Raw genomic sequence first — 5343 nt, 5'->3', positions numbered from 1 at the left:
AGGAGTTCCAGCCTCCCTTCAATGAGATAATGGCCCTGAATTTGCCTCTCAATTCTCTCAAACTCTAGCCAAAGCACTTAACATCCAGTGGCATTTCCATGTCCCCTCCATCTCCAGTCTTCAAGCAAGGTCCAACAAATCAATGGCTCTCAAAAACATTCTCATCAAACTCTGCCAAGAGCTCCATACTGACTGGATAAAACTCCTGTGGTTGGCTCTTCTGCAACTAAGAGCTTTCCCAAAGAAACCTTTCCTCATCTCCCCTTTCCAGCTCATGTATGGATGGCCAATTCTGTCTTCCGGCTCAGGTCTCAGCTGTCACCTCTCTCTGATCACCATCTTGCCCCTGTGTTACACTATCTTCACACTGTCTTGGGGAGCTTCACCCACTGTCATTTGCCTCAGCCCCATCCAGACCCCCTTTCTTCTTCAGTCAACATCAGGGACACAATCCCTTCCTCTTTCTCCAAAATGGAGAGGCCCCTTCAGGGTCATCCTTACTACCCCAACCATTGCTAAACTCAAGGGTTTTCCTCCCTGGATTCATCTTTCTCATCTCAAGCCCTTTATACCATCAGCTCAAGATAACCCTCCTTTTTACATTTCCACCCCAGTAGGACCTTGCTCTTAAGTTTTAGAAGATACCAAGGTTGACCAGCTGCCTCTGGTCTCAAAAGAACGAGGTCTCACACACCTGCCAAGACCTGAGCTCAACCCACTTACAGCCTCCACCCACCTGGGTCTGGCATCTCAACTATCCATCACTCCCAATACTGCCTGGCCCCCATTCCCAGCAGAGGAGGATCACACAATGCTTATGTATTTAGGGTATTAGGGAAAAGCCTGTTGTCATCAAGTGGCCTAAATACCCAGGCCTATGGTTTTGTTTCCACATGCAAACAAATTTCTCCAAGAATACTGCAAGCCACTTGGAGGGGCTCTCCAAGCAAAATCTGAAGCTGCTAGCAGGCATGTCTCCTGGGAGTGGGTCACTGCAGAACCCAGGGCCTCAGCCACACTCACCTTTATCACATTTTTGCAGGGAGGACCTCATGGAAAGAACACAGGTGAATGTCCTCACAGCCTTTAAAGGACCCTTGCAGCCCTTCCTAGCTCTAGAGGGATTAAAGTTGGCTGGTGAAGCCAACTGAAAAATGTGTCCTCCTCAGAGTCATTATCATCACACTGGGCATGAACAATCCAGGCAGCAACTGCCACCATAGACAGATAATCACATCTCCAAGCCACACATAGCACCATATTCTCCATTCATATACCACCAAGAAAAAAGGCAAAAACCACTTGAAGATGTCTGACACAGGCAGGGAGTGTTTGCAATCTGATAGGGATGGGGTGCCCTTCATAGCAGAGCTTCTGTCTAGAATAGCCACAGCCATGCTGCCACTTCTAGCACTGCAAAATAAATGAACAAGTTTCAAGAATTTTGTTTGTGTGTATGCCACTCTCACACACATCCCGTCTGTGTGTAGGTAACCTTTGGACCCCTTGGAGCTGGGATTATTATAAGTTAGAGGTGTTCAGTATGGGTGCTCAGATAATGACTTAGCAGCAAGCACTGTAACCCCTGAGCCATCCCTCCAGCCCCATAAGTCACATTGTAGGTTTTTTTTTTTTTCTTAAAAAAAAAAAAAAAAAAAAAAAAAAAAAACCTACTCTGGAGATAGGCATTGGGACAGAAATACAGAAAGACTAAACAAAACAAAAACCCAGAAAACCATGAATAGTTTGTCTAAAATATAAAAAAGTGTCACTTGAACACAAAGGAAATATAGACACTTAAAATTGCTTAGGCTTCAGAAACTCAGTCATACAGATGAAACAGGACATCCCACTGTGCCACCTGGCTTATCCATTCAGAAGCTTTCTCAACTGAAACAGGCTCTCCCCTACCCCAAATGGCAGCACAGGCCTGTTAGAAGGGGAAGGCAGGTTGCTATGGGATCCAGGCCAACTTGGGCTACAAAGAGAGACCTTGCCTGAAAACCACAGGAAACAGAAGCCAGCAGCTTTTAAGACCCTCCCCTGAGTATCTGGGAAGCCTTCTTACTTGGATGACCCAAGAGTGTACTAAGCCAGAGGCCAGGGATGACAGAGAAAACTTTTGATAGATTTGAGTTCTTTCAGTAGACTTAAACAGCCATGCTGGGCCCTGGAAGAGAATGCTTTGAGGGACAGCCATAGTGTTTGCTGGCTGCTCAGTGCTGGCAAACCTGCCCTGGATCTCAAAAGGTATAGGCTAAGGAAGTCTCCAGGTTGCTTCCTTCCACCGTATTTATTGAGGCCCTGTCTGCAAGCACCACTCTAAGATGTGGGGCAGGATGGACTGACACTATACAGGTGTCCACTTTTCTAGTGCTGGCATTACGAGCTTATGAGTATTTTAAAGCTTGGGTCTTAATTTTTAAATGTATGGGTTATTTTCCCATGCCTTCCTATGTCCTTGCTGGCTTCCAACTCAGGCATTCCTCCTCCTCAGCCTCTGAAGGGCTGGGATAACAGACATAAACCATCCTGGCTTGTGTTAAGGCCCTGCTTGCTTCTGCATGGCATACTGGACTGTGGTCCCTCGTAACACATGACCTGCTGTCTGACTGCACAACACAGGCTTCGGCAGCAGAGACACCGTAGCAGAGCCCCATGGCAGCAAAAAAAAAGGCACAAGCACCCCAGTGGCTAGTTCCCAGTCACAGACGCAACCAATTGTGTGAAACATGCAGTGGGGAAAAGGCAGCTTTTTTGTTTGTTTTTCAAGACAGGGTTTCTTTGTATAGCCCTGGCTGTCGTGGAACTCACTGTGCAGACCAGGTTGGCCTGGAACTCACAGAGATCCACCTGCCTCTGCCTCCAGTGTGCTGGTATTAAAGGCGTGCACCACCAGGCCAGGCAAAAGGCAACTTTTAATGAGGCGCATGAGAAAGTCCATGCGTGCATAATGTTATAGTAGTACCTGTTTTAGCATACTTAAATCCACTCAGTAGCAGTATGCTAATATTATGCAGTATGCTAAACAGCAGTAGATACTTGTATTTTCCAAACCACAGGCTAGCAATAATTGTGATTATACTGTTTCATCTATTACAAGTCACCGAATTAAGGCAAAGTGCAGGAAATGGCATAATAAGTCCAGTTACAAAAAATAAAAGGGCCTTTGAATCCATGAACAGGAACGTATACATCAGCTGTCCTGAGCTCTGCAGGTCAGACCTGGCACCCACACACGGAGGGTCTTCAACCCCGATACAAATCGCATTTCTAGCGAAGATTCCGGATATCGATGCTGGTATCAGAGACATACCCCACGCCAGACAGCGGCAGTCTGAGTAAGAGCCAGTTGGGGCTTTTATTTTACAAAGCCGATGCACAGATTCACAACCCTGAGCAGAGCAGCCGAGGTCGCGCTGATGACAACTGGCCATCCTACCTCTGTTTCCTGTGGGGAGGGAGAAAAACACTCCTCCAAAGGGGAAACTGAGGCTGTGAGACCCGCGGCGCAAGCGAGGGAGCCCACTGACAGAGCTGGGATTCGAACCACGGACACCGGGACGTCAAGCAAGCTCCGCTCGGGATGTGCGGACTGTCTGGATCTACCGAGACAGGCCGGCCGAGACCTGGAGTCGGAGAAAGCGCGCCGGCGCGCGCCGTGCGGGGCCCCGCCTACCGGGTGGCCAGGGGCGGGGCGGCCGCGTTCCGCTCGTGCTCGTGCTCGCGCTCGTGCTCAGGCGGGCTCACGGGAGTGGCGCCAGCATAGAGGCTCGCGCAGCCACCACTCTAACGCAGGCGCGGTGGCCAAGTGGTAAGGCGTCGGTCTCGTAAACCGAAGATCACGGGTTCGAACCCCGTCCGTGCCTGCCCCTGTTCTGTGATGGCGAGAGAGACTTTTTACAATTGAAGTCACTTTTCAAGAGTCACATCCCTCTTTGAGTTTAGTCGTTCCCCTCCGTTTTCTTTCCGCCTCGTTTCACACTAACTCCTCCCTTTCCAACCCTCCTCTGCGCAGGGTGCAAGTGGGCGGTCCAACCTCGGCCCTTCTGGACCTCCAGCCTTGCTTGCGTCTCCCTGGCAACAGCGCCCCTGTCGGCCGCGAGGTGCTTAAACCCCTGGGAGAAGTTTGCGGAGTCCGCAATCTGGAAGGGCGGTCTGCAAGTCTTGCGGAAGAGCTTCGTAATGATTGGTAATGATTGGCGCCGGGCTGGCTTCGGAGCCCTGAATGTTTTAGTGATCACTGAAGTTCAGTGTCACCCTCCCTAAAGAAAGGACCGCTGTTGCGCACACCGAGCCCACACCCACGGTCAGCTACTGTCTGTCTCGCTTGCAATTTTAAAAAGGAAATCCGCGTCTCCTTCAAGAGAGGAATCCCTGCCCGGACTTGGAACGATTCTGACTTGAGCATTTAAACCTCTGGCTCGGAGCCTCCTTTCACCCCTCGCTAAAATGGGTCACGTGGCCCAGAGGTGGCGTTGGCGTGGAAGCGGCCAGACCCTGGCTGCAGAGGTGGCCTCTGTACATGGAGCGGCATGCCTGTCACATTACATCAGAGGTTTGCATTGCATTCTCAAAGGATGTACCAGAGGGCGCTCAAAGTGCCTTTGAAGAGGTCATTGTCTGACTCCAACTCTAGGACCAGAGTCTCGTAGAGTTTGCCGAAACTGTATCGGACCTGTCTGAGCCAACTGAAGCAAGCCCGCTACTAGCCTGCTCCTAAGAGAACCAGACTCGGTTGATGGGGGTTGGGGTTGGGGTTGGGGTTGGGGTTGGGGTTGGGAACCACCAATCAAATCAGAGCGGGCTCTCCTAAGAAGAAAGTGAGAGGGAACTGTGGGCAGGGGGTGACTACGCAGTAGTTAAAACACAGCTGCTGCATCCGCGATCCTCTGGGATAGGGCCTGGTCATTTGTTTTTCTACCATTAGGCTGATGTTGATGCTTCTAGTTCCCAGGCCACACTCTGAGAACCGCTGCTGGCTGAGAGTCATATCCCAAAGCCACATTGCCAAGCCAGGAAAGAGAATGTGCTATGGAAGGTAATCCACGGTAAAATAGTGGCTTCAAAGGCTGCAGCCTTTTAGAACATAAATTACAACAGCAGAGTGAAGGCAGAGCGTGATGACCCCAAGCGATGGGTCCACTCTTTTTGCTATATTTTATGCTGTTTTCTTTACTCATTTCCTTTTGAAGAGCTACAAAAGAGCACTTAGGTACTTCCCTGTCCCAACCTGTAAGATATCAACCTGGGGCAAGAGAGTCAGGGATAGGGAATAGGGACAAGAGACGCAGAAAGAGCCACCACAAGACAGGATTCTGATCAAGTGGCAAACTTTACTTT

At 49.9% G+C, this 5343-nt stretch overlaps 1 non-coding gene across 1 annotated transcript; it reads left to right on the top strand.

Moving 5' to 3' along the window:
• The first annotated feature begins 3797 nt into the window (after window positions 1–3797).
• Trnat-cgu lies at window positions 3798–3869 on the top strand. The gene has a single exon. It is a non-coding gene; the product is annotated as a tRNA-Thr (tRNA).
• Window positions 3870–5343: the final 1474 nt, after the last annotated feature.

The sequence above is a fragment of the Cricetulus griseus genome, chromosome 7 (genome assembly GCF_003668045.3).
Source record: "Cricetulus griseus strain 17A/GY chromosome 7, alternate assembly CriGri-PICRH-1.0, whole genome shotgun sequence".
Classification (NCBI taxonomy): Eukaryota; Metazoa; Chordata; class Mammalia; order Rodentia; family Cricetidae; genus Cricetulus; species Cricetulus griseus.
This window is presented reverse-complemented; position numbering and strand designations above follow the sequence as displayed.